This window comes from Perissodus microlepis, chromosome 7 (genome assembly GCF_051167445.1).
Source record: "Perissodus microlepis isolate ML-2025 ecotype Zambia chromosome 7, ASM5116744v1, whole genome shotgun sequence".
Taxonomy (NCBI): domain Eukaryota; kingdom Metazoa; phylum Chordata; class Actinopteri; order Cichliformes; family Cichlidae; genus Perissodus; species Perissodus microlepis.
The window spans coordinates 62,960,546-62,988,246 of NC_140467.1; the positions used below are offsets into that span (position 1 = coordinate 62,960,546).

The 27,701-nt window shown below is 40.0% G+C and overlaps 2 long non-coding RNA genes and 1 pseudogene across 2 annotated transcripts in view; 2 read left to right on the forward strand and 1 right to left on the reverse strand.

The window, feature by feature from the left end:
* LOC146384589 (uncharacterized) overlaps positions 1 to 17,587 on the reverse strand; it is a 42,347-nt gene extending 24,760 nt beyond the window's left edge. The window contains exon 1 of the long non-coding RNA XR_014800892.1: positions 16,676 to 17,587. This is a non-coding gene — a long non-coding RNA (uncharacterized LOC146384589). The remainder of the gene's footprint in view (positions 1 to 16,675) is intronic.
* Positions 2,103 to 7,758, forward strand: LOC146384593 (uncharacterized; annotated as a pseudogene).
* Positions 17,588 to 23,660: 6,073 nt separating the features above from the next.
* LOC146384594 (uncharacterized) lies at positions 23,661 to 25,221 on the forward strand. The gene is made up of 2 exons (XR_014800893.1): positions 23,661 to 23,763; positions 24,652 to 25,221. It is a non-coding gene; the product is annotated as an uncharacterized LOC146384594 (long non-coding RNA).
* The last annotated feature ends 2,480 nt before the right edge of the window (positions 25,222 to 27,701 follow it).

Below are 27,701 nucleotides of genomic sequence, written 5' to 3' on the forward strand. Positions count from 1 at the left end.
AACGACCATCCTTGAACAGAGGAGCTGACTTACACCTGTCTGCCACCTATAATCTAGTTTTGAGATCCTCTCCTAGACGCCTTATCGCCCACTCACAGCTTTGACAAATGCCCAGCTGGTGTTCAGGTTCCAGGAGAAGTCAGCTGATATGCGCACAGCAGGAACTTCACACTGTTGACCATCTCAGCAGCAGACCCGTTGATGTGCAGTGGGGTGTGGGCCGTTGAGCTCTTCCTGACGTTAGCAACCATCTCTTTAGTCTTCTGAACATTTAGAGACAGGTTGTTGTTCTCACTCCAGTCCACCAGGTGTTGGACCTCCTCTCTGCACTCAGACTCATCGTTGTTGGCGATGAGACCCCGACTGTTGTGTCATCTGCAAGCTCGATGATGTGATTTGAGCTGTACTCTGCAGCACAGTCATGTGTTAGCAGGGTGAACAGCAGTGGGCTGTGGTTATTCCTAGTGAGTCCAACTTCTTTACCAGCTTGTGGGGAAGTTAGGTTATATATTACCAGTAACTTTTCAGATCAAAAGGTGATAAAGTTCAGATTTTTTTCACCATATCATTGATGAAACTTCCTTTTTTTAAATTTGAGCATCAGGGACAAGGCTGTTAATTGTTAAGGTCAAGGTTAAGCATGTGAATGTACTCTATGTGTGAACACTCGAGAGCAACAGAACATGATCTGGGATGCACTGAACAGGTTCCTGAAAACTGTGGAACAAACCAAAAATGCTTATAAACATGTGACCTCATGCAGTGTGTGCACTTAACAAACAATGAAAATAGAGATTTTCCATTATTAAAATACGTAAAAGGACTCTGATGTGTGAGTGACGTCTATTGTTATATCTTACACCGGTTAGTTTTCTCTGAAATGTAAAAAGAAGAAACAAACATGTACTCCCCCTCCGTCTGTTCTCACCTATCATTTTAGTGATAAATATGTCTTGAATTCTCGAATTGACTCGTTAAATATTTAACCGAATTAAACCCTAAAAATGGAGTCATAAGACTTTTGTCCAAATGTTACCTGCAGTCACAACAACAGTCACCTGAAGGGGCTGAATACTGCAAAGACCCCACAGAACAATCAGACGATCCACTGTCAGTAAATGTGAGTAAATGTGTGATTCTGTGAGTAACACACTGGCTCCAGTTTGGAGGCTGAAGTGGAGCTCTCCCTCGCCAGGCCGACAGCCGTCTGTGTCACAGTTAATCTCATGCAGTGCTGATTTAAAAACTCTCACATATTTGGACAATCTATAATCTTCTAACACAAAAACATACAGTGTTCACTGAAGTAAACACACAGAGCAGTAGCAGATTTTTTTAAATGTGTTTTATTTATTTTCATTTGCTGCTAACTGCCTTGTTTTCATTTGTAGTTTTTGTAGTAGGAAGAACTACAAAATCTACAAATAAAAGTGCAGTTAACAAATGTAGTGCTCTCCACTATGTGAAGCCCTCACCTGAATTTTTAGGTTTTTCAGTTCAAGCCAATTAAATGAAATCTAAAAATTCAGCCCCAACAATCAAATGATCCCCTATGAGCAAGCACTCTGGCAACGGTGGAGAGGAAAAACTCCCTTTTAACAGGAAGAAACCTCTGGCAGAACCAGGCTCAGGGAGGGGCGGTCTTCTGCCATGACTGGTTGGGGGGTGAGGGGCAAAATTAAATCAAACATAAAGGAGAGCACAGCGTATTTATAAGATAAAGTTTTATAAAAATTTTATAAGATAAGATTATTATCAGGGGTGCACATAAGTGGTCCGCAGGTGCACATGCACTGTCAAAATAAAAGATGCGCACCAGATAAGAAGTTGCAACACGCAAGATGAGGAAGATAAGGTGAGATCTCCTCAAGATGTGGAGGATTCTCAGAAAAGTGGTTGCAGGAGGTGAGCTGGCTTCAAACAAATGATTTCCACGGCATACTCTGCACCACATCTCTGTGCGTTCATCATTTGTTTGAAGCCAGCTCACCTCCTCCAGAAAATCTTATGTACGCAAACACGCGTTGCAAATTCTTATCTGGTGCGCATCTTTTATTTTGACAGCGCATGCGGACCACTTATGTGCACCCCTGATAATAATCATGACCCCACAGAGCGGGACATTCACTCAGCCGAAAAACTTTGAGATGGCCCAGCAACCTGCAGGAACAACAATGGCCACTGTGGCAAGACCCAAACCTACCTTACGCCACCAAGTATGGGTCTCCACAGTTTCCTTGAGTTCCGCATTGTCTTTTCTAAGCTGTGCGTTCTCCTGCAGGAGTTTTTCTACCCTACTTTTGGCCTCGCACAGCTCAGCACAAATTCTCCTTTTCTCATTAAGGTGACCATCGTCCGCTATCTGAGCCCTTGTAATTAACGTCCCCATTACTGTATCCACTGCACCACTCAGTCTGTTAAACTGCTCATCGATGTTTGGTGCAGGGAGTAAATCATTTAACCTTTCCTGTGCCATTTTTTTAAATTGACAGCACAGTGTATTAGCTCTTTGAAAGGTTCCTGTTTCTGAAAATGCCCCAAAGTAAACTGTGTTAAACGAGCTCTTCTATTTAAGGACTATGGACACTGTGTCGTCATATTTTTTGCAACTATGTGGCAAAAAATATGACGACAGTGATCGTTCGAGAAGATCAAAGGAGCGCTGTGGATCATTCTGCGCATGCTCAGATCATGCGAATTTCTTGTTGTCTATCACATATGGGCTGTATCCCAATTCAGGGTCTGCAGCCTTAAAGTCCTCAAAGACCGCTAAGGCCGGAAGTGCGAGGCTTGTGAAATGGGCGGTCTAGCCCCCGTCGCGCTGCCCAGGTTGCCTAGCAACCATGATACCAACCGCTGGAAACGTGTCATACAGCTTTGTTTGACAGAAATGAAGGAGAACATATTTTGTTCATTTGGTTGTTTGTTTCTACACGAGCTGTGTGTGATTTGATGAGTATCTGAGGCTGAGACCACAGGACTGTAAAACATGATTGTTGGGCTTCATTTCTGTACTGAACAGTCATTTAAGATTAGCTAGTAAATAACAATTAGCTAATGTTGGTCATGAGACTAAAGTCATCTCACTGTGGTAATGTAAATATAATATGGCCAATATTAAAGTTATTATATTAATCATGATTAGTTATTACAGCAGTGAGTTTGAACTCTGTACCAAACACTGAGCTTCAGCAAAGAAGTTGCAGTTGTTTATATTTCCTATCACCTTAAATCTTCACTCAAAGACGAGTATCTGTGACAGTGTATATACAGATGTATTATATATAAGAAACAAATATTGTTCGTTTAATATGTTGGCATTATTACATTTGGCTCAATGCTTACATATATGTGTAAAAAGCAAATGTACGAGCTGTGATAACTGTGTCTGATAGAATGAAGAGTAGACTGATATATGAAATATTCCTTTATTGGGGGAGAAAATCAGACCATGTCATAACTGCTTTAAGTCACACAGAATAGATATCAGAGCCTTAAACAGGCTGACTTCTGCTAAATGGGTCAAACTGGGCAGAAAGTCTACAAACACATAACATCCTTATAGAATATGATGTAACACTATAGATCAACTTACCTCAGAATATATAAAGCATATAAACAATTACAGCAATATGATGCAACAAACACAGCAGCTACTGATCCAAAATACTCAAAGCTTCATAGAACTGAAACCAACATTTATTTTTAGCTCCATTCTGCTGCTGATACAGACTTTAGGTTTCTGAACATTAAACTTGTTGCTGCCTTTCATAGTGTGTAACTTGAAGGCCCTGAGTACTTTCTCCCACACTGAAAACACTGGATGATCACATTATTTGAACATTACCTAATAAGACTGTCAATAGGAAAATTGTACTTAGTAGTCAGTATAATCTTTTAATGATATAAGTTTGCATATGGTAGAATACTGCATGTAATCATTTGTGTTTAGAAGTATATAGTTGGTGGCATATTGAAAGAATGTCTCATCCTAGGAGGTCTGTAACATTCCAGGGTGTTCTGGCTTCACCCCCACATCCTAGGAGTATGGGAGAGGTCGTACCTTGTCTTATTGTTTTACGGTAGGATTAACGTAGCTGTATCTGTCTTAGTCTAAGTGCTTTTTGTTTAGATGAATTGCTGGACTTCGAGACCAGCAGGTTTCGGGAAGTCATTTATGGGGTCACACTCTGACCCCCCCGCCCCGGGGCAGTTTCTCAGTGCGAGTCTCTGTTCTGGAGGCTGCCCTTGCTAGCAAGAAGCTCTGTGTGTTTCTCTTCTCTGAGTCTCTACTGAAGAAGTGCTTTAGAGTATATCTCTTAACATTATTTGGTCCTTCGTAGCCGGATCAGAAAATATCAGAACTGTTATCTGTGACTCTGTTCCAAGATCCAGCACTGATTCCTGACGCCGTGGGGAGCCGGCACCGAAGTCTGTGCACTTTGACGTGAACGACGCGAGCCGGCTCCTTATCGCGAGCCGTCACGTGGGGTTTTTTTTCTTTCTCTCACCCTCTCTCTCGCACTTTTTTCCGCTTCACTCTGCACGCGAGCCTTGTGCTTTACGCTCAGTATTTGTCAGAGTTCAAGTTTACTGATGTAATAATTAATCATGATTAATATGATACTAACTTTAATATTGGCCATACTATATTTACATTACAATGTAGCTTGCCATCACCAGTGTGTGTGTGAGTGGGTGGATCACTGAATGTGGTGTAAAGCTCTTTGGGGTCCTTAGGGACTAAGTAAAGCGCTATACAAATACAGGCCTTTTACCATGACTTTAGTCTCATGAACAACATTCGCTCATTTTTATTTACTAACTAATCTTAAAATGAATGTTCAGTAAGGAAATGAAGCCCAACATGTTTTACAGTCCCGTGGTCTCAGGCTCAGATACTTATCAAATCACACAAAGCTCATGTGAAAACAAACAAATTAACAAAACATTTTCTCCTTCATTTCTGTCAAACAATGCTGTATGAAACGTTATAGAAACATTATAAAATAAAATAAAAACAAAATTCTCCTCAGATAATCTTTTTTCCAAAGATGCTTTCTGTCATTATCAGTAGTTCTCATCACGCTGATTTCCTGTCAGTGGGTCTCCTTTCTGATACGTTTTTCTAATAACTACCACAATGCTGTTAAATTGGGGCGTGACGTCATCATAACAGCTTTGACTGGCAGCTGCAGTCACAGAGAAACTTGCGTATCTCTGTTGCTGAGAGGAGGTCCAGCGTTTACGTTACAAAACCACGACCGACTGTTTTAAACTGACATCCTGAGGTGTTTTTCAGTAAACCGGACTAACCGACGGACGGACCCCAGGCCCCGCCGCACTTTTTCGGTAAGTTAAATGTATCTGTAAGCTAATCCATAACTACTGTCCCTAGCTACGAGACGCAGCTAGCTAAGATGAGCACTCGGCTGTCGGAGATACTTGTTTTGTACAGTTCGTTTAGCTAAGCCGTGCAGGTGAATGAATTTACCCTGACTAAAGAAATCAAGAGAAAAGCACCGGGCTGCTCAGTCACTAATTACCGTTACTGTATTTTTATTGCAAGTACTGTAAGAGCAACAGGCAGGACAATGCTTCAGCTCCTGTGCAGAGGTGATTATTAAATGTATGCAAACAACAGCATGTTTTCTGTCTTCTGCAACATCAGTATATACAATAGCACAAAAAAAAGAATGTTACTGTTACATTATGTTATGACATCATCATGATGATCAAAGGCATTTTATATGACATCATCATGAAGATGATGTCATATGGCATGGAATCCTTAAATATGGGTAGGGATCCCAAACTTTTAGTCAGTTTATTTGCAACACTCAAGATTGCAGCATTCAAAGGTACGCCTGAGAAACATTTTGTAACAGTTGAATCTTTAACACAGTCGCTTCATCAACACTCCAACATGTCTCAGAGTAATCACGGCAAAAATCAACAACAACAAAAAAATGTGTTGAAAAGACGATACAGTCAGATTTCAAAAGGCAGCAAAAAGAACTCTGAGAGCTACTCTCCAGAGAGAAAGAGGATGAGAATAGACACTGAGAAGAAAGAAACAGCAGTGAGTCCGAGCATCCAAGAAAGTTCTTCGTCCAGCATGGTCCAATTCCAAGTTCAGGAAACAAACGCACTTGTCCAGCTTCCACTCAAGACAATGCAAGGCCCGGATTATGCTGCACAGAATTGCAGGACAAGTGCTGACAGCTGCTCTCCACCAAGGAAAGAAAGACTTATCTGTGAAGAAAAAAATGTGTTGAAAAGACGATACAGTCAGATTTCAAAAGGCAGCAAAAAGAACTCTGAGAGCTACTCTCCAGAGAGAAAGAGGATGAGAATAGACACTGAGAAGAAAGAAACAGCAGCGAGTCCGAGCATCCAAGAAAGTTCTTCGTCCAGGATGATCCAACTCCAAGTTCAGGAAACAAACGCACTTGTCCAGCTTCCACTCAAGAGAATGCAAGGCCCGGATTATGCTGCACAGATTTGCAGGAGAAGTGCCGACAGCTGCTCTCCACCAAGGAAAGAAAGACTTATCTGTGAAGAAAAAAATGTTTTGAAAAGACGATACAGTCAGATTTCAAAAGGCAGCAAAAAGAACTCTGAGAGCTACTCTCCAGAGAGAAAGAGGATGAGAATAGACACTGAGAAGAAAGAAACAGCAGTGAGTCCGAGCATCCAAGAAAGTTCTTCGTCCAGCATGGTCCAATTCCAAGTTTAGGAAACAAATCATACGACCTTGAGTGATACCAAAACCTCTGAAAACACACCAAAAGATGAAAAGAGGCCAGAAGAAACAGCAGTGACACAGAGCATCCCACAAAGTCCCTGGTCCAGGACTATCCAATCCCCAGGTCAGAAAACAAACAATTTGGCCTTGGGTGATACCAAAACCTCTGAAAACACACCGAAAGACAACAAGAGGCCAGAAGACCAGAGAGAAACAAACGTGTGGATCATTGGGTCCAGCTACATCAGACGAGGGTGAAGCAAAAGAGATTTTCGGAGACAATTTCGGACTTAATGCCAAAGTCCAGTGGTTTGGCAAAGAAGGAATGCGCTGGAGGGGAGTCCTTCCTCGTTTTTATGAGGAGCTATCCACACAGAGCCCACCTGACATACTGGTAATCCATGCTGGGGGCAATGATTTGGGACTCTTTTCTGCTTATAAACTTTCTTCTGTCATTGAGAAGGAATTGATGCAACTGCACACAGAGTTCCCCTCAATGACAATTGCATATTCATCTATCAATGGGCGTCAAGTGTGGAGATATGGAAATCCAGGCGAAATCAATAAGGACAGGACGATTGTGAATGCCAACATTAGAAAGGCTGTCGACCTCTTTGATGGAGTGATTATTGAGCATCCGTGCTTCAGGTTTTTCAGCAGCTCAATTTTTTTACCCGACGGAGTTCATTTATCCAAGAAAGGAAATGAACTGTTTCTGACAAGCATCCGCACGGCCATCCAGAAAAGTCTTCGGTCACGTCACTGAAAAGTGACTTGAGACATTTCTTTCACAGTCCAGAAAACCATACGTTGTTCATTTTAGGTAATGTGAACAACATATAGCTAACGTGTGCTCTCATTTTTCTTTTCCTCTGCCTCTCACCCCCAACCAGTCATGACAGATGGCTGCCCCTTTCTTAGCCTGGTTCTGTCAAAGGTTTCTCCCTTTTTATAAGGGAGTTTTTCCTTTCCACCGTTGCCCAGTGCTTGCTATTAAAGGGGATCATTTGATTGTTGGGTTGATACAGGGCTCGCAAAATCGCTAGCTCAACGTCCCAGGGCTAGCAATATCTCCGGTTGGGTGATTTTGGTCGCCCAACCGGAGATATTGCTAGCCCCGGGACGTCGAGCTAGCGATTTTGCGAGCCCTGTGATAGTTTAGAATTTAATTGGCTTAAACCAATAAACATAAAACTTCAGGTGAGGGGTTCACATAGTAGGGAGCACTACAAAAATTACAAATAAAAACATGTAATTGGCAGCAAATCAAAATAAAGAAAGCAATTTTTTAAAAACATCTCTTACTGCTCTGTTTATTTCTTTAAATGAACACTTGTACTTTTTGTCATAGAAGAATAAGAATATTAATATGAATATGAACACCAAGGCGTTTCCAGGCCAGCCAAGAGATATAATCTCTCCAGCCTGACTTGGGTCTACCCCGGGGCCTTTGCCTCCGTCGGCACCTTAACTCATCACTTTTGGCGCAGAGAATGTATTTTATGAACTAATATTAGTAGGCTGAAGACTTTTACTTCAGCTGTGATTGTTTTTCTTATTAAGATATATATTAATATGCTTTTTTAAGGATCAAGATGTGGGTTTGTTTTTCCAGCTTCATTAACAGTTGTTTTTTCAGAGATCAGATGTCCTCACAGGTAGGGATGGGTATTGATAAGATTTTCACGATTCCGGTTCCATTTTCAATTCTGTTTAACGATTCGATTCTTTATCGATTCTTTTTAAAAAAGGAGAACACTAAGGTCGAATAGCTTAGAACTTTGCTTTATATCTTCTCTTTGAACAAGATAGAAATTTAGGAGTAACATGGCCTTACAAACCCAACAGTGAGATCTTAAGAGATCCACAGCCTACGGCTCTTCAATGGGGTGTCACAGGGTCCCCAGGAAAAAAAATTGTAAATGTAAAATAATAAAATAAATATTCTTCTGTAGCAATAACAAAGTATAACATAAATTATTCTGTAGCAATTACACAAGAACATCCAGTAATGTCCCTGCCTGCAATTAAACACATTCACTTACTGAAAATCGGGGCATCTGCTGTGGCAAATGGGTGCAAGCCTTTGACCACAAACTTAGTCACTGCTCGGTGACATTCGTCTATCCTGGCCTGAAAGGAGACGCTAACGGTAAACTGCAGCGAGAACTGCCAGCATCTGAGCCAGACTCTGTCTCTCTCATCATGGTCACCTAAATGCACAGCAATGGCAGGTTTAGTATTAATATGCAATTTTGACGTGCGTGAACCGGAAATGTGGGAGGAATGTGGGAGGAAGTTGTGCCAGATGGTATCTTTCCACTGTATTAGTATATTTTGTCATTAGTATAATATGAAATAAATTCTACATGTGTCAAGTCGTGTGCCAACATTTGCTGTGTAGTAGAACTGAGACATTAGTCATTATAAAAATTTATTTGAAATAATATTAAAATTCTCAAACAGAAAAACATTAAACATAAATATATCAAATATAAGTATTTACAGAGAGACAGGAATAAAAAGGACCAGCTGCTCTCCAGAGCAGGAACAAGGCTGAGGAGGAAATGCTCCATTGGAGACTGGTGTGGACTCTTCAGGCACACCAGGCCAGCTCCACCGCCGATGGACCGTCCTGGGACCCGTCCCTCATCTGCCTCGGAGCCGTCCTCCTCTGTGGGCCTGTAAAACAGCACAAAACACAAAGCAATGAGAAGACTGCTACTAGATTTTAATTTCAACATTGAAAAAAACAAAACAAAAACAGGATCTAATCAGATTGGTTGTAGATATTTAGTAAAGGTGATCACAAGGGAATCCCACCAAGTAAAAAGCTATCAGTGCTTGCTGTACATCTGATGCTACAATTACATACCTGTGGGTGCAGCAGCAGGAGCTCAGGGACTGGGGAGCCAGGAGAAGCAACAGGGGATGCTCTGCTGCAGAATCAGTTGGTTCTATCAAGACAGTATTAAATGTTAACAGGTTGAATAAAATAATCATAGAGAAAGTATATACAGTGGTCCCTCATTTATTGCAGCAGGGGTTCTCAGAATAACTAGCCCCTCGCCACGCACTTTATACACTTTGATCCCCACACACATGAACATTAGTCACAGTTCTCATAACTTGATTCTCAAAGTGCAAACCTTTGTAGATTGCAAAACGTAAAAAGTATTATTATGCCGCGTTTTGTCTTCATCTGCCTGCCACTTTCGTGCGCCTTTTTCCCTCGCGGTGCAGGTGTCTATTTCCGAATGAAGGTCATAGTTATGGGTGTTTTTGTGCTGTTTTTTCTGTTGGACGTGATGGTTATCAAAACCAAATATGATAAATTTGGCAAGCGCAGGAGACACAGCACGGAGGAGATTTGTCAATCAGGCTGCAGAATGCAATGCTGTACTGTGCAATAAAAAAATCTGCGAAAGCGGTGGTAGTTACACTGGCAGTAGCACAGGAACAGAGCAGGAGGGAGAGAGAAAGAGAGCCAGGGACAACAACGTCACATTAGAAAGGTATAGTAATCATCCACAACTATTTTCAGTTGCGGGTGATAAAGGATTCAGAAAGTTTATTCATGCAGGTCCATATTAGATTAGATTAGATGAAACTTTATTAATCCCTCGGGTGGGTTCCTCCGGGAAATTCAGTTTCCAGTAGCAAAGCACCGAAAGAAGTTGCATGTTACAGATACATGAAGGGGAAAGAGAGTAAGGATATAAGCATAAATACACCATATATACACATATATAGATACAGAATATACAATATGGATAAATAGGATTGCTCATTTGAGTGAGTATGTTGCACAGTGGTTATTGCACAGTCAAATATAAGAAAAAAAAGACAAAACAAAAAACAAATATTGCAAATATTGCACAGTGTAGAAAAGCACCTACAACTCAGTTGTTCCCGCCCTCCCTTGTCCCCCTGTTTCCCCTCCCTCTCCCCTCCAGTGAGGAGTTAAACAGTCTGATGGCGTGTGGGACAAAGGAGTTTTTAAGTCTGTTGGTTTTTGACTTGGGGAGAAGCAGCCTGTCGCTGAATAGGCTCCTCTGATTGTTTACGACCGTGTGCAGAGGATGCCCGGCATTGTTCATAATGTCCATCAGTTTCTTTAAGGTCCTCTTCTCTGCCACTGTCACCAGAGTGTCCAGCTTCATGCCGACCACAGAGCCAGCCTTCCTGATTAGTTTCTCCAGTCTGGATGAGTCCCTCTTTGCTGTGCTGCTCCCCCAGCACACCACGCCATAGAAAAGTACTCCTGCGACCACTGACTGGTAAAACATCCTCAGGAGCTTCCTGCAGATGTTGAAAGACCTCAGCCTCCTGAGGAAGTACAGTCGGCTTTGGCCTTTTTTATACAGGTTCTGCGTGTTGCATGACCATATGACAGAGAATATGCATCTTCTTTTTGTTTTCATATTTTAATTTATATTTAATTGTGTTGTGGTTTGTAGTGTTTTGTGTTGTTACACTTTAAATTTGTTTAAAAGGAAAAAGCTGAAAATTTAAATAGTTAAAAGAACTCTGAATAGTTGGTTTTTGTATTATATGATTTATTTATTACATTTTATGTGGAGTGAATAAATAAAAGTATATTTACGGTGCGGTGGCCCCTACAGACAAAGCATGTACAAACTCCAAAACACGTAAAAAGTCCAAAACATGTAAAAACTCCAAAACACGTACAAAAAACAACAGAAGTGCTCCAGGATGCTAGGCCCAGTGTTGAGCTTTTGTTACCTAGTGGCTACACAAGTCAGCAAGTACCAACGACTGGATTTGGTGTGTGTTAGTAACAGGTAAATGAACTTTTGTTTTTTTTAATTATTTGAATATATATGAGTGCTTGTGTATAAATACACAAACCATACACATATGCTTTCAATTGTGTAATTTAAGTGATCTAGGTAGCTCTGTTTTGGAAGTTCAGTTAACTTTAGGAATGTGTTTTGGAATTTGTATGTGCTTTTTGGAGTTTGTATGTGTTTTGTCTCTAGGGGCCACCACATTTATTTATATATAAACATATATAAATAAAACCCCTTTTTTCTTTCTTTTTACATTAGCAATTCCTTTTGTGCATAATTTTAAAGAGCCGGCTCTTTTTAGTGAGCCGAGCCGAAAGAGCCGGTTCTCTAAACAGAGCCGGAAATCCCATCACTAGAATGAAGGGCTTTGGCTGGATCTGCCCCTTTGACCTAGGTCAGAGCCACGTCACCAGGCTCCTGATTGGCGTGATTTGACGCTGGAGTTCAGATTTTTCCAACTCGAGCGGTAGACGCGAAACGTGCATATGCACAAAATGCAACACAAGCGAGCCAAACGCGCCAGACGCACTGCTGTGACGCGCTTTTCTCACGTTTTCGCGACGCAAATCTGCTTCCGAATTTTCGCGGGACCCGTCATCACGCTTCTACATTCACTTTACATGTAAACCTGACGCTCTGGCCGCCTCTGTCGCGTTCGGTGTGAACACACCGTAATAGTTTTGATATTTACCTTAAAGAGCTGCAGCAGTAACGTTAATCCATATTGCACAGATAGAGAAAATCAGCAAAATTATTGGTTTTACTTTTGATATTTTGCCAGTAAAACAGTTTTATGTCTCCTGAGGTCTTTTCATTGTTTTATTGCTTTGCTAAAGTAAAAGAGAAAAATCCCTGTCATCCTCATTGTTAGCTAATCATAAATCCATCACTGGATCACAACCAATTGCTAGCACAATAATCATGTTTAAGGTTGTGAGCTGGTGTCTGATTTGTGTTTTCGTTAAATAAAAGACATCATCTGCATAAATGAATGCAGAAAATCTTCATCAGAAAACAGAAAACTAAGTGTCTGATGCTAAAATACCACATATGTTCCCTCCAATAAAACAAAAATTAAAAACTAAGGATTATTTTCAGAGTCATATTTTTTATCAGATATGTTCTTATTAGTTTGTGTAAGAATTATAAATCTGCATAGTGACAACCAAAAAAACACTGGTTCACTCACACCTTGGACCGATGTTGGACAACATGCCTTCCTCTCATTTTAAGTCAGTGTTTGCATCTCTTCCAGGTAACTCCCACAGGCATGACATGATGATTAAATCTTGAATGTATACTATCCCATATGGAAAAGAAATAGTAAAAACTTATATGATTTACTCATGAAAGTGGCCACTTTCTCATTACTTTCATATATTGTTTTAGTAAGTATGCAAAACATACAAGTTTCATTATATAATTTTTCAAGGGATCTTATATCTGTTTTCACTCTTGTATGCTTTTCATACAAGTTTCACACAAGACAGATACAAACTTTATAAGATTTATATATATCTTTTCCATATGGGATGTGCTCTCTCCAAAAGTTGATTCTGTTCATCTGGATGCAGCGTTTTGTGGGAGAAACGTTTCGTCACTCATCCAGGTGACGTCTTCAGTCTCAGCTGACTGCAGGTTTCCCCAATCTTATAAACAGTACATTTGCATAATGACTTAAACCCGCCCACTGAAGGAACAATGGGCTGGGAGGTCAGTTCCTTCATCATAATTATGCAAATTCTCATGACCACTGATCAAAGCCCACTGATCAATGGCCATGTGTACCATTTACAGAGAGTTAGGGAATGGCTGCAATCACAGCATTGTAAGATGGCGAAAGATGTACCCTCCTGGCACTTAACAGCGTGCACTATGTTACTCTGTTTGTGTCGGGGGACCTGATCCTTGGGGTGGACCAATTTTTGCCGCAGCGTGTTTTGGGGTTTAAAAGCCACAGAGTCATATGTACTGTTTATAAGATTGGGGAAACCTGCAGTCAGCCGAGACTGAAGAAGTCACTTGGATGAGTGACGAAACTTTTCTCCCACTGAAAATGCTACGTCCAGATGAACAGAATCAACTTTTGGAGATTTACTTATCTGGATGATTGAGCATGCATCAAGACTATGTGCTCTCCAGCAAGATAAGTTCTTGGGTTTTTTAAATATAATTTAACAAAACTGTTTGCATACACAGGGAACAGCAGCCTGTTTATTCAAACAGGTTTGTTTAGATGCAACTTTTTTGAGTGCATGTTTGGTATTATAAATTTTAATCTAAATAAACATTTTAACTAGTAGCTTCACACAGCAGTCATCATAACCTGCAGAATTAGAGATTACACACACTATCAAAAGATATAAAATACATGGCCACCTATTACAGCTGAATATTCAAAGTCAGTCTTCATGGGTATACGTGTTTAAATGCAAGTGCAGAGCATACGATTCATTATTTATAGTAGCAGAAATGAAGGCGAAACACTCGTCTGAATCTTCATCTGAAGAACAATACAGTTTACTTGAAAAGGAATGTAAGAAAAAGGAAAAAATATTTATTTTTTCAACTTTCCTTTATAATCTGCCAAGATTTAATCTGGTTTTAAGATCAGCACACAGTCAAGAATCAATCCTAAGCTACTCACTGTGTCCCACATATGAACATTCTGATCAGCTTGGAGCTGTTGGGGCTTGTATTTCCACTAGTGATGTGCGGATCGATCCTGAAATATCGATTCCTCCGATACCAATCATTTATGTTCTAGAATCGTTTCTCACATTAAAATATCCATATTTTAGTAATTTAGAGTAAATTCGTAGTTTCTCATTAACAGGAACACAGTGGAAAGAAACTATAACACTCGGATTGTCTACATTCAAAGGAACTACTTCCTCTTCCGCCTTTCACAGTCATGTGCGAAATACGGCTGTATAAATGTCTCGCTTGGCGTGCGCACTCACAACAATGGCTGAGCGTAATTGAAGTCATGTGCGGACTTATTTTACCTCCACAAACAGCTGAGACGTGGTTTGCGATCAGTGTTGCCAACTTAGCGACTTAGCGAGTTTTCAGACCCCTTAGCAACTTTTTTTAGAAAAAAAGTCGCTAAAAAAAGACGTGAAAGCGGGTATCGCTTTTACTCTCAACAAGCAGCGGGTGCTGTAACGCAGTCAGTTCTTCTTTTACTCTTTTACTCTTATGCTGTTTTGTGGATCACAAGGTTTAAAACTACTTATGAACACACACACAAAGTAACTCCACCAGAGTGCCTATTTCGGGTCACTTTTGCTGGTCCAAGCCCGGGTAAAGGAGCAGGGTTGGAATTGTGACATTAAAAAAACCCAATAATTGCTAAAAGAAATTTAATTTGTAGTTCTAAATAAACTCTAAATGCATTTAGGACGTTTTTTACTCACTTTATGTCTCTTCCACGATGTTATTTCTCTCTCCAACAACGTAGGTTACAATTAGATTAGCATGACCAATTATGCAAATTAGGCGATGACGTCATTTAGCGACTTCTAGCAACTTTTAGGACAACCAATAGCGATTTTCCTTACTGAGGAGTTGGCAACACTGTTTGCGATACATGTGGCAAAAAAGTGCTCCAAGAGTGAGGTGTTGTGGCCATAATAGGGAGACATTCAAAAGGGCTGTTGGGGGGTTAAATACATTTTACAGGGTTTATTTGTCGGATAAAATACGTTAAATATCACCGTTATTATTGGCCGGCCCGGAAACAGCAGGGGTGTCCAAATTCAGAGGCTGCTTCCACCTGAGGACCCGGCCTTCGCGGTCTAAAGAAAGTCGGGTACTAGTGATGGGTCGTTCGCCAACGAAATGGCTCTTAGAGCCAGTTCTTTGACGTGAACGACACGAGCCGGCTCCTTATCGCGAGCCGTCACGTGTTTTTTTTTTTTTCTTTCTCTAAGCCTCTCTCTCTCTCTCTCTCGCACTTTTTCCCGCTTCACTCCGCACGCGAGCCTTGTGCTTTACGCTGGGCAGAGGGGGGAGGGGCCGTAGTTACACTCAGTAGCACAGGAACAGAGCGGGAGGGAGAGAGAAAGAGAGCCAGGGCCAACAATGTCACATTAGAAAGGTATAGTAATCTATGGGCAGAAATCTGTGCCATCAGAAACTGAATTTGAATTGCTCAGATTGAATCTGAATTGTAACTTGAATAAATGCTTTTGAAAACTGAATTTGAATTAGTCTAATTTGAAATTGAATTTATGGTTTGAAAATGATCATCACTAAATTGAAATTGAATTTTATATTTTGAAAATGAATTGATTTGCTTTGAAACTGCATTTTATCCTTTAAAAATTCAGCTCTCGAATAATTTCAGTTTCACTTCTCACCATTCAGTTTCAGTTCTACAATTCAATTTCAGTTCCAAAATTCAGTTTTTTGGAACTTACATCCGGTTCCGGTTCAAGCGCAGATTAATAGAACTACGTTTTACTAGCGGACCGAAAGTGTTACTGACGGGAATCTACAGCATCTTGAGCTGAATTAAGACTTCTGAAGTCATTCGTCATGTCGAATGACCAGCGGATGAACTCTCAGGTTGGTAATAAATGTATTACACGTATAAGAACAAGCGTCATGTTAACAAATGATAGCCGTAAGGTAACTTTTATGCTTATTGTAGCTGCTAGCTAAAAACGCTAATTTAGCGTAGTTTGCCCTGAATTCAGCTTTGACAAACAAATATGATCGACTGTTTCTAGTATAATTCCAAAGTTGTCATCTTGTACCCTCTCAGAGTACCCCCTCCGTATGCTTGCAGAGACCCCTACAGTAGGGAAACATGCAAAACGGTGTCCAAACCTTTGTATTTTAGCTTTATTTATGTCTTACACAGCATCCCAACTCTTTAGCTAACTTAATAACTTTAGCTAAAGTGAATAGTTAGTCTAATTCATTAGTGCAGCATTACTGGATCACCTCTGTTTGAAGTGATATAATATGATATACAACTATCACTGTGTTTAACTACCATAATAATTCTTAGGGTACTGAGTGCATGCTTAATTAGATTTTTTTTTTTTTAAAAAAAACATACTGCTCCATTAATATGTTTGACAGGCTGAAGTTGTCGGGTCACCTCCTAAATCGACCATCTTTTACAGGTGTTTTGTGCCAGAAATGGAGTGTCCACTGAAGACTGAAGATACTGAATCTCTACGCCTTGCCATTGATCCCTCTTGTGCCTTCATCTAGACAAGAGACAAACTTAACCACTCTCATATGCTCTGTACCTACATCACCTTCCCTGACAGTCGTAGCTTGGCTCATCTGAGGGTGAAATTATAAGAATGTGTTATTTTGCAAAGTGCTCTCTAGGGTTCCTAAATAAAATATGGCATTGAGGTCATTTCTTTTGAATTAATCCCTTCTTCTGAAATATAAGAACCTCTCCTGGTTTTAATGGCACTTTGGATTTCCTTACTTTCTGTTCCACTCCCAACCCCAAATAGATGCTGACAAGCTGCCACAGTAACATGGAAGAGGGAAAGAAGTTGGAAAGGACTACTACAAATAAACCTAATGCCTAACAATGTAAAATAAGAACAATAATAATAATAAAGATAAGATGAAGTAACAAGTTTTTAGTTTTTTGTTTATTCCAAATGATCATCCAGATGTCTGTGACATGTGATGACAAACACCATAATGGAAGGCCTTAGTCATCACATGCTTAAACTCATATATTTTTGCATATGCTGAACAGGCAGTCAGACATGCTGTAACTGTGGGGTAGAAAACAGCATGAACACCATACGGCAGGGGTCTCAAACTCCAGTCCTCGAGGGCATGGAAAAGTTGCATGACACTGGCCCTTGAGGACTGGAGTTTGAGACCCCTGTCATATGGAATATGACAGGTGTGGTTGAACTGCATGAAGACTCTGAAGTTTCTCTTCTCTTCTGGCAGGACAGGAATGTGGCCTTGTCCTGTGAGCCACCCTAAGGGTGTACTTGGAGTAGAACTGGACTGTCACCGGCCTCAGGCTCTTCACCCTTTTCAAAGACAAAGCAGTCATTTAGATAAAATTTTAGATATTGTTTACCTGTAAATGCACAAAGTAAATTTAGAAATGTAATTATTGTCAAGAGTGAACAAGCACTGATAGTGTAATCTACAGCTGTGGCCAAACGTTTAGAGAATGAGAAGTGTTGTTTGCTTATTTACAAAGTTTGCTGTTTCAGTGATAGTTGTATATCATATTATATCACTTCAAACAGAGGTGATCCAGTAATGCTGCACTAATGAATTAGACTAACTATTCACTTTAGCTAAAGTTAGCTAAAGAGTTGGGATGCTGTGTAAGACATAAATAAAGCTAAAATACAAAGGTTTGGACACCGTTTTGCATGTTTCCCTACTGTAGGGGTCTCTGCAAGCATACAGGGCTCTGACAGGGTACAAGATGACAACTTTGGAATTATACTAGAAACAGTCGATCATATTTGTTTGTCAAAGCTGAATTCAGGGCAAACTACGCTAAATTAGCGTTTTTAGCTAGCAGCTACAATAAGCATACGGCTATCATTTGTTAACATGACGCTTGTTCTTATACATGTAATACATTTATTACCAACCTGAGAGTTCATCCGCTGGTCATTCGACATGACGAATGACTTCAGAAGTCTTAATTCAGCTCAAGATGAATTAAGCGAACCGTCAGTAACACTTTCGGTCCGCTAGTAAAACGTAGTTCTATTAATCTGCGCTTGAACCGGAACCGGATGTAAGTTCCAAAAAACTGAATTTTGGAACTGAAATTGAATTGTAGAACTGAAACTGAATGGTGAGAAGTGAAACTGAAATTATTCGAGAGCTGAATTTTTAAAGGATAAAATGCAGTTTCAAAGCAAATCAATTCATTTTCAAAATATAAAATTCAATTTCAATTTAGTGATGATCATTTTCAAACCATAAATTCAATTTCAAATTAGACTAATTCAAATTCAGTTTTCAAAAGCATTTATTCAAACATGTACAAAACACACCAGAAGTGCTCCAGGATGCTAGGCGCAGTGTTGAGCTTTTGTTACCTAGTGGCTACACAAGCCAGCAAGTACCAACTACCGGATTTGTTGTGTGGTAATAACAGGTAAATGAACATTTTTTTTAAATTATTTGAATATATATGAGTGCCTATGTATAAATACACAAACAATACACACATGCTTTCAATTGTGTAATTTAAGTGATCTAGTAGCTCTGCTTTGGAAGTTCAGTTCATGCTAGAAATGTGTTTTGGAGTTTGTACGTGTTTTGTCTCTAGGGGCCACCGCATATATTTATATGTAAACATATATAAATAAAACCACTTTTTTTACGTTAGTAATTCCTTTTGTGCATAATTTTATATTATTGTTAATAATAAATTAATTAAAGCAACAAATATCAGTCTACTCTTCATTCTATCAGAAACAGTTTTCACAGCTCGTACATTTTCTTTTTACACATATTTGTAAGCATTGAGCCAAATGTAATAATGCCAACATATTAAACAAACAATATTTGTCTCTTATATATAATACATCTGTATATACACTGTCACAGATACTCGTCTTTGAGTGAAGATTTAAGGTAATAGGAAATATAAATAACTGCAACTTCTTTGCTGAAGCTCAGTGTTTGGTACAGAGTTCAAACTCACTGCTGTAATAACTAATCATGATTAATATAATAACTATAATATTGGCCATATTATATTTACATTACCAAAGTGAGATGACTTTAGTCTCATGAACAACATTAGCTAATTGTTATTTACTAGCTAATCTTAAAATGACTGTTCAGTACAGAAATGAAGCCCAACAATCATGTTTTACAGTCCTGTGGTCTCAGCCTCAGATACTCATCAAATCACACACAGCTCGTGTAGAAACAAACAACCAAATGAACAAAATATGTTCTCCTTCATTTCTGTCAAACAAAGCTGTATGACACGTTTCCAGCGGTTGGTATCATGGTTGCTAGGCAACCTGGGCAGCGCGACGGGGGCTAGACCGCCCATTTCACAAGCCTCTCACTTATGGCCTTAGCGGTCTTTGAGTACGCGGCCCTTGAGGACTTTAAGGCTGCAGACCCTGAATTGGGATACAGCCCATATGTGATAGACAACAGGAAATTCGCATGATCTGAGCATGCGCAGAATGATCCACAGCGCTCCTTTGATCTTCTCGAACGATCACTGTGACGTCATATAGTGGCAAAGAATATGACGTCACAGTGTCCATAGTCCTTAAATAGAAGAGCTCGTTTAACACAGTTTACTTTGGGGCATTTTCAGAAACAGGAACCTTTCAAAGAGCTAATACACTGTGCTGTCAATTTAAAAAAATGGCACAGGAAAGGTTAAATGATTTACTCCCTGTACCAAACATTGATGAGCAATTTAACAGACTGAGTGGTGCAGTGGATAGAGTAATGCAGACGTTAATTACAAGGGCTCAGATAGCGGACGATGATCACCTTAATGAGAAAAGGAGAATTTGTGCTGAGCTGTGCGAGGCCAAAGGTAAGGTAGATAAACTCATGCAGGAGAACGCACAGCTTAGAAAAGACAATGCGGAACTCAAGGAAACTGTGGAGACCCATACTTGGTGGCGTCTTGGTGCCAAATGCCTACGTAAAGTAGGTTTGGGTCTTGCCATTGTTGTTCCTGCAGCTTGCAGGCTGCAGACCCTGTGTGATAGACAACAGAAAATTCGCATGATCTGAGCATGCGCAGAATGACCCACAGCGCTCCTTTGATCTTCTCGAACGATCACTGTGACGTCATATTCTTCTTTGCCACTAGCAAAGAATATGACGTCACAGTGTCCATAGTCCTTAAATAAAAGAGCTCGTTTAACACAGTTTACTTTGGAGCATTTTCACAAACCAGGAACCTTTCAAAAAGCTAATACACTGTGACACTGTGCTGTCAATTAAAAAAAAATGGCAGAGGAAAGGTTAAATAATTTACTCCCTGTACCAAACATTGATGAGCAATTTAACAGACTGAGTGGTACAGTGGATCGAGTAATGCAGACGTTGATTACAAGGGCTCAGATAAAGGAAGATGGTCACCTTAAGGAGATAAGGAGCCTTCGTGCTGAGCTGTGCGAGGCCAAAGGTAAGGTAGATAAACTCATGCAGGAGAACGCACAGCTTAGAAAAGACAATGCAGAACTCAAGGAAACGGTGGAGACCCATACTTGCAACTTCTTAGCTGGTGCGCGTCTTTTATTTTGACAGCGCATGTGCACCTGCGGACCACTTATGTGCACCCCTGATAATAATCTTACACTGTAAGAAATGTACATAAAAATTACAGTAAATAACTGCGAAATGGCAACGGTAAATTACCATTAAATCCAAAAAAGTAGATAAGTGTAATATTTATGTTGAATCACTGTAAATTGAAAAATGGTAAATTGCTTTAATTTTTGCACTGCTAAAATGTTTAAAGTACATTAATGTACAGTAATATGGCCCATTGTCTTTGAAAACAACAAGAAAAATTTGTAACATTATTTACAATTAATCACCCTATAACTTACGTAATAATTCTGTATGTATAACAGTCTTTTCTGCTATTATCATTTGAATTTACAATCTACAACTGTATATTAATCACCAAAAACATACCGTACTTTTAACTGTACCAAAATGTCAAAACATTGTTAGAATTATTGTGAAAACTACGGTAAAAAATAAATAAATTAAGGCAATCCAGCTGCTTAATAAAACAGTATATCTTAGTAGTAAATATGGTCAGTTACTGTGAATAAAAAATATGTATATACTTTTTAGTTCTACAGTATCACCTAGTATAAAACACAAGTATTCACAATGAAAGCTAAAATTCTGGCATAATTAATGGCAAAAGGACATCTTCTACAGTGGCCCCTAGAGACAAAGCACATGCAAACTCCAAAACACGTACAAACTCCAAAACACGTACAAACTCCTAAGCACGTATAAATTCCGAAGCACATACAAACTGCAAAATATGTGCTTTGGAATTTGTACATGCTTTGCAGTTTGTACGTGCTTCAGAATTTTTACATGCTTCGGAGTTGTGTTGTTAACATGTTTAATGTTATGTATTTTCTTCTATTTAATCTCAAAAAGCTCCTAAAACAGTCAGTGATCACTGCTGACCTCCCTCGGCTTTTATTACCGCTAATCATTTATTTAAGATCAGTTTTTAAACCCTTAGGATGTAACTACAGCCCAGCCCATGCAGCAGTATATGAATGACTAACCTCGTATTGTGGATGGATTATCTCAGTTGTTCTCCTGCTGAAGTTTGGTCCTTTTACAGCATCCTGCCATGCGATTACATTTGTTCCTGACCACCGACAACACTCACGTTAACTTTTATCCAGTGGAAAAAAAGTTAGCTTGTTTATATTATGCTAACATAGCTGTGTCGCTAGCGGTCACGTAGCACATCATTATATACCAGCTAGCCCAACTTCAGTAACCCTACAAACGTCACTGCTGTTTAGTTTTCTGTCTTCATTTATGCTGGAGGTGATAACAGAGCTGTACGTTTGAATTTGTTTCCAAAACCCCGCAGTCAGGACATGCTATATTGTATTTAGATAGAAGCTAGCGAGCTAACTCCCTGCTAACTTCTAACTCCGTTAAATGTCATAAATTCCGTTTTCATGGATGCCTGGATGTAGAGCAGAACGCTGATCATTTTATTAAAGATGAAAGACTTTAGACAGTTTTTCAACTCTCAGTAATGCCATACTGATCGTTTGATATATGGACCTGCAGCGGAGTTTAGGTCCAGACACGGCTAGTGACGTCAGACTGAACAACCAGATACCTTTCTAATGTGACGTTGTTGGCCCTGGCTCTCTTTCTCTCTCTCTCCCTCCTGCTGTGTTCCTGTGCTACTGAGTGTAACTACCGCCCCTCCCCCCCTGCCCAGCGCAAAGCACAAGGCTCGCATGTTGAGTGAAGGGGGGAAAAAGTGCGAGAGAGAGGGTGAGAAAAAAAAAAAAAAAAAAAAGGCTCGCGAAGGAGCCAGCTCGCGTCGTTCACGTCAAAGTTCCGGCTCTAAGAGCCATTTCGTTCGCGACCAACCCATCACTAATACTTTGGAGTGTGTACGTGTTTTGGAGTTTGTACGTGCTTCTCCAAACTCCAAAACGCACGCACAAACTCCAAAGCACGTACAAACTTGAAAACACATTTAAACTCCAAAAAGCACGTACAAACTCCAAAACGCATGTATAAATTCCAAAATACCTACAAACTCCAAAGCACGTACAGACTCTAAAACACGTACAAATTCCAAACCATGTACAAACTCAAAAACACGTACAAACTCCTAAAAGCACGTACAAACTCCAAAACATCTACAAAGTCAAAAGCATGTACAAATTCCAAACCACGTACAAACTCAAAAACACGTACAAACTCCTAAAAGCACGTACAAACTCCAAAACATCTACAAACTCAAAAGCATGTACAAATTCCAAACCACGTACAAACTCAAAAACACGTACAAACTCCTAAAAGCACGTACAAACTCCAAAACATCTACAAACTCAAAAGCATGTACAAATTCCAAAACACGTACAAACTCAAAAACACGTACACACTCCAAAGTATTAGTGATGGGTTGGTCGCGAACGAAATGGCTCTTATGGTGTGTTCACACCGAACGCGATGGACGCGAACAAAACGCCCCTAATTTGACGCGTGCACATTCGCACCTCAACGCGTGTCCAAGAAAAATCCATAGCGCGTCAAAATATCATATTTTGATGCGCGTGAACTGGAAATGTGGGAGGAATGTGGTAGGAAGTTGTGCCAGACCGGTATCTTTGCAAGATGGCAGCTGTCGAGCTAGCGCTTGAAGAGAGAGTCTCCCTTCTCTATGTACTGTGGAGAGCAGAGCAGCGGCGTAAAAGACGTCCTCGCCGTACCTGGGTCCATCAGGTCCTTCAGAGGCGTGAGCAGTTTGGTGAGTTTCACCATTTGCTCCAGGAGCTGCGCCTGGATGACGGCCGATTCGCTGGAATCGGCCGTCATCCAGGCGCTTTTCCATTTCCTTTCACTCGGCCAGTTTGAGGACCTGCTTTCCCTCGTCGGTCCCAGCATCGCCCGCCTAGACACCAATTACAGGCGCTCAATCCCACCTGCAGAGCGCCTGTCCATCTGCCTGAGGTTAGTAAAAGTATTTAATACGGTAGTCCTTTATTGATACCTGTGCTAATATATGCTAAACCATCCATTTATACACTGCTAACATGGATGTGCTATGCTAACAGTGAATGCTCTCGGTGTTTATTGATAGCAAACTGTGGTACGGAGACGACTGTTTATAATATTTCTAGTGATACTCAGGTCTCATCAAGTCCCGATTTAATTCGATTTATGCTGTTATCAGTGTTTGAATGATAGCATGGCTGTGGTGTCACATCAATGTATGCGCTCGGTGTTTGCTGATATCAAACTGTAGCATTAGGACCACTGAGTTAACCTTTGTAGTGATACTCACTCCTTTTTAAATAGACCTGGTTTAATTCTGGGATAGTTGAATATTTGTATATAATCCCTGCAGCTGTCAGACTCTAGAACAGGGGTCACCAGCCTTTATTAAAACAGAGTTAGATAAAACTGAACAGTTTGGTTCATCTTTAGTTACATGGTTCTATCTTGATAAGCTATGTCTTATCACAGATTAATTTTTCAAAAATATTAATGATTTAAGCAAGGAAAGGGCTACATGTCAACATACAACTCTTTATTTCTATTAATGTCTTACTTCACTCCTACCTGATTGACATGTTTAGGAATTATGAGTGATTGGCTCACTGTAGTTGTAAAAGTTGCTACCAATCAAATTATGATATGTTAAAGTTAAAACAAAACACAACTGTTTTAGATATTATCTAATATACATTTTGTAATTATCCTTATAATTACAAAATGTTTTATGTAAGATTTAAGTTTTGTGATTTAAATCTGACATCACAAAAGTATTTTGGAATTTGAATAATGTATTTTGTAACTGCAGTACACATAATACTAATTTTGAACAATTTTGTCCAGGTTCCTTGTCACCGGGGACTCCTTCACGACCAAGCGTTCAGTTACAGAGTCAGTGTGTCCACGGTGAGCCAGATCACCCCCCAGGTAGCGACGGCCATCTGGGACTGTCTAGTGGACGACTTCATGGCTGTGCCTTCACCTGGAGACTGGCGCTCCATCACAGAGGGATTCCAGGAGCGCTGGAACTTTCCTCTCTGCTGTGGAGCTCTGGATGGGAAGCACGTCCAGACAAAGGCACCCCATATATCATATAGGAGACACACACATTGATATACACTAAATATTTATTTCATTTCTTTTTTTGTGGTGCCCAAATTTATGCACCTGCTTGATTTTGTTTAAACAATTATTGCACACTTTTTGTAAATCCAGTAAACTTCTTTTCACGTCTCAAATATCACTGTGTGTGTCTCCTGTATGATATATTTAACTGACATTTTTTTATTGTAACAACCAACGATTTATACAGGAAAATAATGTCTATTAACAAGGTTGCCCAAACTTTTGCATCCCACTGTATTAGTATATTTTGTCATTAGTATAATATGAAATAAATTCTACATGTGTCAAGTCGTGTGCCAACATTTGCTGTGTAGTAGAACTGAGACATTAGTCATTATAAAAATGTATTTGAAATAATATTAAAATTCTCAAACAGAAAAACATTAAACATAAATATATCAAATATAAGTATTTACAGAGAGACAGGAATAAAAAGGACCCAGCTGCTCTCCAGAGCAGGAACAAGGCTGAGGAGGAAATGCTCCATTGGAGACTGGTGTGGACTCTTTAGGGACACCAGGATGGCCAGCTCCACTGCCAATGGACCGTCCTGGGACCCGTCCCTCATCTGCCTCGGAGCCGTCCTCCTCTGTGGGCCTGTAAAACAGCACAAAACACAAAGCAATGAGAAGGCTGCTACTAGATTTTAATTTCAACATTGAAAAAAACAAAACAAAAACAGGATATAATCAGATTGGTTGTAGATATTTAGTAAAGGTGATCACAAGGCAATCCCACCGACTAAAAAGGTATCAGTGCTTGCTGTACATACCTGTGGGTGCAGCAGCAGGAGCTCAGGGACTGGGGAGCCAGGAGAAGCAACTGCTCTGCTGCAGACGCAAATCTGCTTCCGAATTTTCGCGGGAGCCGCAATCGCGGGTCATCGCGCCTTTCCATTGACTTTACATGTAAACCTGACGCTCTGGCCGCCTCTATCGCGTTCAGTGTAAACACACCGTTAGAGCCGGATCTTTGACGTGAACGACGCGAGCCGGCTCCTTATCACGAGCCGTTTTTTTTTTTTTGTTTTTTTTCCTCACCCTCTCTCTCGCACTTTTTCCCCCCTTCACTCAGCATGCGAGCCTTGTGCTTTGCGCTGGGCAGGGGGGGAGGGGCGGTAGTTACACTCAGTAGCACAGGAACACAGCAGGAGGGAGAGAGAGAGAGAAAGAGAGCCAGGGCCAACAACGTCACATTAGAAAGGTATCTGGTTGTTCAGTCTGACGTCACTAGCCGTGTCTGGACCTAAACTCCGCTGCAGGTCCATATATCAAACGATCAGTATGGCATCACTGAGAGTTGAAAAACTGTCTAAAGTCTTTCATCTTTAATAAAATGATCAGCGTTCTGCTCTACATCCAGGCATCCATGAAAACGGAATTTATGACATTTAACGGAGTTAGAAGTTAGCAGGGAGTTAGCTCGCTAGCTTCTATCTAAATACAATATAGCATGTCCTGACTGCGGGGTTTTGGAAACAAATTCAAACGTACAGCTCTGTTATCACTTCCAGCATAAATGAAGACAGAAAACTAAACAGCAGTGACGTTTGTAGGGTTACTGAAGTTGGGCTAGCTGGTATATAATGATGTGCTACGTGACCGCTAGCGACACAGCTATGTTAGCATAATATAAACAAGCTAACTTTTTTTCCACTGGATAAAAGTTAACGTGAGTGTTGTCGGTGGTCAGGAACAAATGTAATCGCATGGCAGGATGCTGTAAAAGGACCAAACTTCAGCAGGAGAACAACTGAGATAATCCATCCACAATACGAGGTTAGTCATTCATATACTGCTGCATGGGCTGGGCTGTAGTTACATCCTAAGGGTTTAAAAACTGATCTTAAATAAATGATTAGCGGTAATAAAAGCCGAGGGAGGTCAGCAGTGATCACTGACTGTTTTAGGAGCTTTTTGAGATTAAATAGAAGAAAATACATAACATTAAACATGTTAACAACACAAAAGCCATATTAAACGCAGACTACTTTAGGCCCGGAAGTAGGATTCGTCACGTCATCACTTAACAATCGGATAGTAATCATCCACAACTATTTTCAGTTGGAGATGATAAAGGATTCAGAAAGTTTATTCATGCAGGTCCATATGACAGAGAATATGCATCTTCTTTTTGTTTTCATATTGTAATTTATATTTAATTGTGTTGTGGTTTGCAGTGTTTTGTGTTGTTTCACTTTAAATTTGTAAAAGGAAAAAGCTGAAAATTTAAATAGTTAAAAGTTGAACTCTGAATAGTTGGTTTTTGTATTATATGATTTATTTATTACATTTTATGTGGAGTGAATAAATAAAAGTATATTTACGGTGGCCCCTAGAGACAAAGCACGTACAAACTTCAAATCACATACGAACCCTGAAGCATGTACAAACCCTGAAGCATGTATAAACTCCAAAACACGTACAGACTCCAAAACACATAAAAAAAACACGTAAAAACTCCAAAACACGTAAAAACTCCAAAACACGTAAAAACACGTAAAAACTCCAAAGCACGTACAAACTCAGAAGCACATAAAAACTCAAAACACGTACAAAAGACAACAGAAGTGCTCCAGGGTGCTAGGGGCAGTGTTGAACTTTTGTTACCTCGTGGCTACACAAGCCAGCATGTACCAACGAACGGATTTGGTGTGTGGTAATAACAGGTAAATGAACATATATATTTTTTTATCATTTGACTATATATGAATGCTTGTGTATAAATACACAAACAATACACATATGCTTTCATGCTTTCAATTGTGT